The sequence below is a fragment of the Oenanthe melanoleuca genome, chromosome 4 (assembly GCF_029582105.1).
Source record: "Oenanthe melanoleuca isolate GR-GAL-2019-014 chromosome 4, OMel1.0, whole genome shotgun sequence".
Lineage (NCBI taxonomy): Eukaryota > Metazoa > Chordata > Aves > Passeriformes > Muscicapidae > Oenanthe > Oenanthe melanoleuca.
The window spans coordinates 24821409-24831974 of NC_079337.1; positions in this window are offsets into that span (position 1 = coordinate 24821409).

Here is a 10566-nt window from a genome sequence, read left to right on the forward strand (position 1 = left end):
GCCTCCCCGGGCCCTGACGTCACACGGGCTCCGCCGAGCGCTCCCCGCCGCCGCGGGGCCGGGGCGGGCCGGGGCGGGCGGCTCCGCGGTTCTCCGCGGGCACGGGCGCAGCAGCGGCGGTGGCAGCCCCCGTCCGCGGAGGGGGCAGGGGGCAGGAGGCAGGAGGAAGGACAAAAGTCGGCGGAGGCGGCGCGGCGGCGGGCTAGGTAGCCAGAGGAAAACTGAGGTGAGCGAGGACGGCCGGGGCCTCTCCGCGCCCGCGCAGGGCGCGCCCTGCTCCGCCCGGCTGGGGAGGGGGGCAACTGTGGCTGAAGTTTCCCGGGCCGGGCCGGTGGCTGTCCTTGCACCAGGTGTGAAGAGGGATCGGCAACCTATTGGGAGAGGTCTCGGCTTCCTATTTTAACCCACTTTTTTCTTTTTTCCCCCCCTATTTTTTCTTACATCTTACATATATATCTTTATGTATATATATATATATATATATATATATTTTTTTTTTTTTTTTTTTAATGCGGGATGTTCTTGTTCGTGCTTGTATCGGTAGCGCTGTGCCGGGATAGCCGAAATCCTGTCGCTTCTCTCTGTTACTCGCCCTGCATCATTTACGCACGATAGCGAGAAAACGCTACTCTCTCTCCCTTTTCCCCAAAGGACACCGAGCTGCCTCCAGGGGGAAATTTATTTTCGATTTTGCGGCGTTTTCCGTGTTTAAGAAAATATCGAAGTCGGATTTCTCCATTCAGATCAAACTAAAGCGATCCCTTTTTCTCGCAGCATTTCTGCGGCTTTGTTTATAGAGGAAACACGCGAAAATAAAATAGGCGCTTTACTAACTCGGAGGCTACACCTGATCTCTTTGTGGCTATTTTAAAATCATTTCAGCCTGGAGCGAATTTCAGTTATTTATAGCCGTGGGCGAGGGGCTAGGCAGTTATTGCTGGAGGGGAAGGCGGACCCTTGGAAGAGGCCAAGTTTTGCGCGGGTCGTTAAGTCAGCCCAGCCGCAGCATTACCGCTCCACGGCGTGCTCAGAAAAGCCCTTTGATTGCGACGCCGCAGCGGTCCCCGCGCCAAGCGGAGAGGGTGACTTTTCTTTGGCAAGAAATGAAATAGTGTGGGAAAATCTAGGGACAAATAGATTAGTTAACTGCGTCCCTGGCTCTCTGCGTTTTTATCCCTGGGTGCGCTCAGCCAGGTGAAATACAGTTTCTCCGCGCATCCGAAGAAAGAGCGGGAGTGAGAGGGACTCCCAGCGCCCATCTCTCACTTTTGTATACCCGGGAGAAGCAAACTGCTTGCGCCGGTGTGCATCTTCCCCTCACCTCCAGCCCCGTTGTGTGTTGGGCAGGCAAGGCTGGAACGCCCGCCTTGGCAGCGCGGCCGCGGAGCGGGACCGCCCGCCGTTCATCGACCGCCTCCGCGCCGGGCGGCTGCAGTCTCCGTCCGCCCCGGAGAGGCTAAAGAGAGCAGCTGGTGGGAAATGCAAATGGCTTCTGGAGAAACATAAGATACTGGATGATTTTCATTCCCTCCTCGAGTGTGTGGAAGGAGCTGGACATACGTTTCACGCTCCTAATCCTTCTTTTACATTTTTAGTCATACTCCTATTAAACAACTAATTAATGCCTAGAATCACCAGGGAATACATTAGACATGCTGCCGTGGAAGAGGGGTTTCAGGGTGTCTGGAAACTACGGAGCCGACTTAATACGAGGATTTCAATTTTTTTTTCCCCTTCTGTCAAAGCAATAAATGTAATAATAGATTTCAGGGCGAGCAAAGGGCGCGACGGCTGTATTTATAGTCTATCTCCCCCCTTTCGCCAGCTCAGTGACAGGAGCTTTAAAACCCCCGAGAAGGCTCCGGAGCCATTCCTGGGCGGGTGAGGCGGCAGTGGCAGGGGGCTTCCAGCTGCCCCGGCCCGGCTGGGATGCGAAGAGACGCGCGGAGTGCCCTCCGTCCCGGCTCTCGGCTTTCCGAACCGCTTGGGAAGAGGGTCGAAGTTATTTATCGCCCCAACAGACGAAAAACCTGTTTTCTTAAAACCTATCGTGAGTCTCCGTTTGCAGACACCGAGCGCGCCAGCCGTGCTCCCGACTGCAGCGGGTGCCGTGGGGCTTTCCCTGGGTGATCCCAGGTCACAGATTGACGGGTGGGGCAAAGGAGAGCCCGATCAGCTTCTCCGCCGCTCAGGGACGAAGGAAGAAAGAGAAGGGGGGAAAAGGCAAAAAAAAGCCAAGCTCCCCAAAAAACTAAAGAACCCCAATCCCAAAAAAACAAACCAACTAACCAACATAAAAAACCCCAAAGCCTGTGTAGCGGTGACTGAGCGCAGCTCCCAGCCGTATTTCAGGCAACCCTCAGCGTCTTGCGGAGGCCGCCAGTGCAGGGGAAGCGGCGGAAAAGGGAGTTATCCTCCGAAGTGCGCGATGGGGCAATTCACTCGCATTTACTTTCTGCATTCCCGGATTATGATCTCAGCCCTCGCAAGCAAACCCTCCCGTCTCCCCCCAGCCTCTCCTCCCACCTCTCTGAGCTCCTTATCTGTCAGCAAACGAGTATGTAAATACCTATAGCTGGCTATGTTTAACACACTCAAACATTATTGATTTGTTGGGCTGTTCGAATATTTTCTTCCTGTCCAGATCTGGTTTCAAATTGCTCATTCAGGCTGTTCGTTCCGATGCTACAATACAGTAATTGTTAAAAAATTAAGCATTTCAAATGGACCCATTGATTTGCATATAAATTAAAATTATTACGCCTCGCGAATTCCAGTGTTTTATAATCATTTCGAAATTAGCGCTTAACCACTTGATCTAAAAGAAAATATAAATGTCTGTATTGACTTACTAATGAATTACCTAATTAAAACGTCCCGAGGACGTCGTTCGTTAGGAAGATTGTTAAATCGGGGCACATTAGAGGTAGGGATGAAGGTGCTAACCGGAGTAAAGCAACCTCTGTTAACACAGGGTAATATAAGCAGTGATTCCCATATTTATTTTCCTCTGCTTTGATCCCTTACCCCTCTTCTATTTCTTCTTTAAAATTATTTATTTTCTCTCTCTCTCTCTTTCTTTCTTTCTCTCATTCTCTTTTTAATTAATTTATTTTTTTTAAATAATGAAGTAAAAAGAAGAAGAAGCGCAAATATCTGCCTCTGTGCTCCTAGCCTGCGGTCTCCTGGTCCCGGGCGGGCGCGGATGCCCTCGGCCGGAGCCGCTCTCGGCTCGAATCTTCCCAGCAGGGACCGTCTGCTGGAAGCAGGGAAGAGCAATCAGAGACGGCGAGGCCCGTCCCGCCAAAGAGATGTTAACACGGCACTTACCTTCGTCATGAAATAGGGATAAAAAGGTAGCTCTTCCTAGGAGAGGCAGTGCAAAGGAATGCAAGAAGTTCAGGGAAAAAAAGAAAAAAAATAAAAAAAAAAAAAAAAAAAAAAAAAAAAGAAAGAAAGGAAGGAAAAAAAAAAAAAAAAAAAAAGACCAGCGGTGCGAAAATCTGTAGCCTCGGGGGCTAGCCAGCAACCTCTTTCATTTCAAGCACTTATTGATTTGCTGTTGTCATCTTTGGCGACGCAGAAGGACACTTGAAAGAATTTCTGATGGGGCTCTGATCTGAGAAACGAGGTGACCCGACCGGGCTCTCACCAAATTCTTAATTACCACATCAACTGCCTTAAAAATAATAATAATAAAAAAAATAAAAAAAAAAAAAAAAGGAAAGAGAAAAAAAAAAAAAGAAAAAAAAAAAGAAGAAGAAAGGGGAGGGGGGGGGAAAGGGAAGGGGGGGGGGAGAGAAGGGTGGCGGGTGGTGGAGGCGGGGTGGGGGGTGGATTATTTAACGGCACCAGAGTTTGCTTATCCGAACTTTTTTAACCCCTCAGAAGCTCTTCGTATCTCCTGCTCCCACCGCTGTAGCCTCAGTCCTGCACTCAGATGACCCCATCCCCTCCCGCCCCAGCCCCTGCTCCCCGCAGTCCTCAACTCTCAGTCCACCGGGGCGGCGATCCAGCGAGGCCGCGGGCGCGGAGCAGCCGCGGGGCGCTGTGGAGGGGCCAGCGCAGTGAAACCGCGCTTCCTCCCGGCTGCCAAGGCGGAGCGCACCCCCCGAAGCCCCCTTTCTTTTGCCCAGACCGAAAGCAGGTCTGGAGCAGCCCTCCGTGGGCCAGGGAGGCGAGCCTGGGAAGGAATTGCTAAAGAAAACACTTCAAATGCAGCAGATCTCAGAGAAGAAGGGGAGAGAGGTCAAGACAAGGGGTGTGTGTGTGTATGTGTGTGTGTGCATATGTGTGTGTTACACTTGGCCAGACATGCAAGCCTGAGAGTTGTCTGCAGCCAGCTGTTAGAGTGTCATCAAAACTAGATGTATACACTCCGAGCAGGGGAGCAAAAAGGAAAATTCATATGAGGAAATCAACATGAAAAACATATTGTTGAAGGCACTGTGAGGCAAATAGTGTTTGGAGTTGCTTGTACACAGGCGTACAATGCTGACAGATGACAGCATGCTCTTGGCTGAAAGAAATACACTGCCTTTGTCCCACATGGTGTACAAACACATGCACACCCCTTCTTCCTATTCTGACTGCTGCTTCTGCAGGACAAAGCAAAATATGTCTTTTACATACATCATTTTCTTCCCTCCCCTCTCTCCCCCATGTGTGGCTGTTCTTTATTTTAGTATCAGAAGTATCAGAAAGCTGAGGGCTGGGATTAGCAGGATTTTTGTCATCTGATTCTGTCCACCCCACAGCAGTGGCCGGACACAGGCTGTGAAAGCTCAGCAGGCTGTTGCTTAGCATTCTGTACTCTTGTTAGCTTTGAAGGGGCATTGTCCTTTTCAAGCAAATGCCAGTCCCACCAGATCACATCTGCCCATCAAGTAAGGCTGATGACATTCTTCTTTTCTCTGTCTGCTCCTCTTTCCCATTTTCAGTGGGTCACCTCCTTGAGTATGGCAACCAGGACTATATAATTATACTTGAGTCTAATACACTCTGTTGAGCTTTAGCTCCTAAAATTCTGGCTCATAGGATGGCACCACCCATAGGTAGAAATTAGGCAGCCTAGCATTCATTTTCAAGCCTCATTGTATGGCTTCAGTCGTTTGTGACAGGGATTTTCGGCTCGTAGCTTGCTCACATCCTGCATCCAGTACAGTGTACTTAACACATCTGTCTTCTTCCTACATGCCTGACACTTTCCAATGCTGCCATTGAACTTCCTTCTCAGCAGCATCATATTGTACCAAAGGGAATGAATGAAACCCCCCTTTGTTATCTTACAGGAGCTGGACTCAAATTTGAAAGATTTGGGAATTTAGTAGACAAACCCTAGAAAAGGTGCCACTTGGATTTTTTTTTGACACGACTCTAGGTTTCTTTGAAAACCTTTTCCAAAGCTTATGGAAACCCAGGATTTCTGTGTAGTTGCTTAATTTATTTTCAGCCATACTTGGTAAAATTAGACCTTCTGGTAAGTGCTGCAGGTGTAGGCTGAAGAGGATGTCACATTTTTCAAAAAACAGGTACTACACTACAACAGTGCTGCTAGTGTTGGAGTCTCACGATCTCCCCTCCACTTTCATCTGGAAAGCAGGCCAGGTGTCACACCTCCTGTCTGTCACAGCACGGAGGGACCCATCCCTCATGCCAGGAGTGCTGGCAGTGTTTGTGCTCACCCTCTTCAGGGAGCTTCTGTCAATGTTCATCAAGTGACTGCTTCTCCTGTGTCTCACTTGCCTTTGTTGCTGCCAGTCCATCTCTCAAACTGCAAAACGCTCCACTTGAAATGTGTGATCCCTGGCTGTAGCCTTTGAATATTTCTGAAGGAGAGGGGGGAGAAATTATGCCAGAATGACCCTAAATTATCTGTATATTGTGGTTTTGTTACAAAACAGTATTCTTTCCTCCTTTGGGCACAACACAGTTGTGATGAAGCTTATTGAAGCAGGTAAAGTAAATACACATTACTTGGAATTTTCTCTCCTCTCACACATGATTTCATGATCATTCAGTGTGATGATGTGCAATCGATCCATTCCTGGGTCTTGCTATCTTTGCTGAGCTACACGTGGCTGAAAAAGTAGATGCACACTGAAAATACCGTCTGTGTCCGAGCTCACATCATCCCTTACAGCAAACCTTTTTGTCTCCTTTCTGCCTTCTCCCGGCTGTCCCTGCCCTGGTGTGGGCCCCCCACACCCTCAGTCCCTCACTGCAATCGCCGCCCCCAAGCATGGAAGGCTCTGGAGTGCATCTTCTATCCTGGCTGATAGGGTTTTTTGGGTAAGAGTATTTGGGAAGGGGTGCTGTGTGTGCTTTGAAGTTCTGATAGGAGCTTTTGGGATGTACAGTCAGGTTTTGGTAGGTGGCAGGACTGTTGCACTGCCTGTCCTTTGGAGATGGCTGGAGCTGGCTGTGACAGGCCCTGGCCGGCTCATGGCTGCCCAAGGGGCCCTGCACTGCAGCCCCGCTGCAGCCACTGCTGTGCCTCCTCACCCATGGCTGGCATATGTGCAAACCCACCCAGGAGAGCAGGGGATCACACACCCCCATCCCTGCTGGCAGTGGGGTGAGGAGAAGGAGGGCAAAATCCCGCCCAGCACAGGGAGGCCTCGCTCTTGCGTTGGAAGGGACACCTGTCACTGCCTCCTCTACGGCATGAGGTGATGGGATGTGGCCAGAGTCAAGGCAGGCTTCAGTGCCTGAGGAGCTGGCTGTAAGCAAGAGAAACAGAGCTTAACAGCAGCCCAGCTGTTTAACTAGGACAGCCTGGGAAGGCCTTGGTTGTGAGGCTCAGTGGGACCCAGCGGGAAGGGCTTGCTGCCCCTGTGCTGCCCCTCAGCAGCGCTCCCTCCGGCCCAGGGCGGCTGCTGGGATCAGAATGCATGGTCAGCCTGTGCCCCAGCCTTTGGGCACAGTCTCCGTGCTTTAGGAAGGTTAAAGTATTAAGTGGCATTTGGGAAAATCGCTTGAGGAAGGGCAAAGGTGGCGGCACCCCGTGGGTCGCTCTCTGTCTGGGAGCGTGGCCAAGCTCTCTTACTCACTGTAATACACTGTGTCCAAGTGCTGGCTCCTTATTAGACAGCACATTTAAAAAGTATTTCACTTGGAGACGTAGAGCTAAGTTTTCTTCACCAGCTGAGGGCTGCTTCCCTACTTTATTTTTGTTTTCCTTTTCCCTAATTTTATATGGAGCTATTCTGACCTCCTCCACCACAAAAAATGTTGAATACTTTCAGAAAATGTTTGTTCTGATGGAATTTATGATGTGATCTGTAATTCAAATTTATGGTGAGCTTGATGTGGCAGGTTAGGTAAAAAAGCTCTTGATGACATTGTGGCAATCATGAAAAGCCATATTTTTAGGCATGTTTGGACAGCTTACCAAAAGTGTTTGGAAGCAGAATGTGAGGATAATAAAATAAAGAATAGAGTTGGAAATATTGCCAGGTTAGAAAACCCCACAAAGTCCAACATCTAAGCTATAAATAAGTTTATAGGTACACTGTGGGAGTATTTTAATATTCCCCAGGTAGAAGAAACATTAACTTTGAGGTCAAATTTGAGACAATAAAAAGGAAAATTTTCTTAGTATTAATTTTGGGGAAAATCTTGATTTTGGGAATGAGTGTATTCAAATCACTCCAGCAGACAAGAAAACAGAAGAGAATCGTTTGGTGGCAGGTTTCTCCCCCACATTTTTCTGCTTTCAGGAATCTTACTTACCAGGAGAGCAGCGTGTCTGCTGGTCCTGCCAGTATTGAACCACCCCACTGAATGCAGAGGCAGCTTGGTGCAGCAACAAGCAATCCTCTTCCCAGCTGCTTGGTTGTGTTGACAATGTCTTGAGGAGAGCATGCCCCATAAACCAGTTCTCCATTCAGCTGGGTCATCCCTTCACCTTTGACTTTAACTAGGGACCATGAGCCCTCATGGAACACATGTTTGTGGAGTGGCTCATGGTATCTACAGCCATTGATCTCAGGACTGAACTCTTTACACACCTGCTTAGTTCAGTTTTTTTCCTTTCTGCTCTCTATGGGCCTTATTTTGCAAGCTTTTACCATTCTGGGCAGGGTTTACTAATGCCACTAATGTTTCTGAGGATAAAAGTCGTGCTGCCTTTCTCTGTTTAGCATCATACTATTTAAAAAAATGTATTCCCCATGTAAACTTTAGGGAGAAAAGAAAGAGACCTTTTAAATTGGTAGCAGACTGGTGGAGACTGAAGGAGATCTTTCTGCAGCTGATTTATTTGTCTCTGTCTGCTACTGAGTAGCTATAGCACATTTTGGTTATTGTTTTCCCTCCTGAAAAGATTTTGCCTTAGAGCACTGAGAACACAAGAGGCCATGAAAACCTTGTGGCAGTTATCTTCCCGTGAAAGGAAAGCCCAAATTAAAGCAGGGAGGCTCAGAAAACACTGCATTATAAGAGCAGCCTGGAAGTTATTTCTGTCTTCTCAGATTTTAAAAGCTACTGAATATACCTGTGATTATAAGTGAGCTGTAGGTCAACAAAAATTACTGTTAGTGCTTTCATTATAATCTCAATTGTTGGGAGTTTACTTAGCACAAACATTTGCTTTGTGGTGAAAGTATGGCATGTAAGCCTTTTGATCTGCAAGCAGTAAAAATACAAACCCACCAAATTTTTGCTTTGTTTTCATTCCCTCCAAATACACTTTATAAACTGCATTATAGCATGAGCAATCTGATGTTTGAGCTATAAAACATGGCAAGAACATAGATGACATTGACCACTCCCCTTTTGCTTGATTTGGGAGAAAAATCTTTTTAAAAGGCATGATAAGATCTCTTTTAAGTGTGCTCAGTAGCAGACTGCACTCCTCTGCAAAAAGATGAGAAGCTCGAAATATGGGCTTTGCCTCATATGTAGCCCTGTGAGTGACAGGCAGAGACACTTCCTCTGCAGCTCTGAGAGCTGCAAGATGGCAGAGAAAGGCTCAAAATATGGTGAGCACAAAGATTTTAAGATTCTTGAGTGCACACAGGGCAAGGCACCAGTGAAAAGTCTTGAGCTAATTTTTTTCCCCCCCCCCAGTTATAAAGGCTCTTCTTCTCTGCAGAAAAAGAAAGCAGCCCACTTGTTGCTTCTCTGAGCTTTTCCAAAGAAATCAGCAATGCAGTGCTGAACAGCTGGGCTCCTTCTTGGAACTTCACAGACAGGGGGCTGAGAGAAAAAGATTTCCAGATACTTAAGCAGGAGTTGCAGCTGCAGCTATGGCAGAAGATTTCCTGTGAATAAGAAGGTAAGGATTCTTGTAGTGCCTTGGCAGGCTGAAGTCTCACAATGGGCACAGAAATGGGCATGATGGGCAGCAGCGTCACTGCCTGCCAAACTCTGTCCCTTACTGGTACCTGGAAAGGCCGGTCAGCGTCAGTTCACACGCAGTGGAGGCTGCGGCTACTCAGACGGTGTCAAATGACAGCCTGTTCCTTTAGAAAAAATCTGTCTGTGGGCTTTACTAACCTGCAGAAGCACGGTGAAACACACCACGTTTCATTTTTGGGCTGTTTGTCACTCCTGCTGAGCTGTGGTACAAGCAATACGTAATCCTGTATTTGCAGGTGATATCATCAAAAAGAAATATGATCAAAAGGAAGGCGTCTTCACATCATTTAGACATTCTTGAAGGGTGCCATTTTTTTGTCCTTGGAAGGATGAGCTACAGAGTTTATTGTCATCTTCCAATTCCATCATTTTGCCAGAGGACCCACTTTTTTGAGACTTTTTGCTTGTTTCTCTGGTCTCTGTCTCCTACATCATGTTTCAAGATTTTTGGTCATCATATTTACTCCATGTTTCCATTCTGGAAACGTTTACATACAATTTATACAAGGGTTAGTATTCAGCCTTATGCATTTTCCTAACAATACAGAAAACTCGCTCTAATGCAGAACCTTACCTTGCCCTATATGCTACATATTACTGAAAAAGAGACTTTGTTTTAACATCTAAATTTTTAGGAGGGAAAAATATTTTGTCTTTCTCTTCTTTTAATATGTCACAGGCTTATTAAAGGCTGACTCTCTTCCTAGAATGATGCTTCCACACAGTAAACTGCTGCTTTCCCAGTTAAAATTTAGCATTATTGCAGGCAAGCAAAAATATTGGTCTTAGGACAAGCAGTGCATGGAAAACATAGAGTAGCAATCAACAGCACCATTTCCATAACTGCTAACAGGTGTTAGCACTTAAATACCAGCTCTGGGAGGACTATTTTTGCTGACATTGAAGGCCTCTTTGTCTTGGGAGGCTGAAGATTTAGAGAATCTTTGTTCAATCCCAATAATTAATTGTGGCGGGAGAGTTGGTTTCAGCAATTCCATCCACTTTCCTTCCACACTACCTGCCTCTCCCTTTGCTATCCTGAAGGTTAGTGTGTGTATGTATATTTACCAGAAAAATCTGATACTCCTGGATATTTTGGTGGATTTGATGTTTGCTAGAATTTTTTTTTCTCTTACACTGAGGTAATATTTAGTTACTAAGACTTCTAAATAATTCCTGATAATGAGTATAGCTGAGATTTGG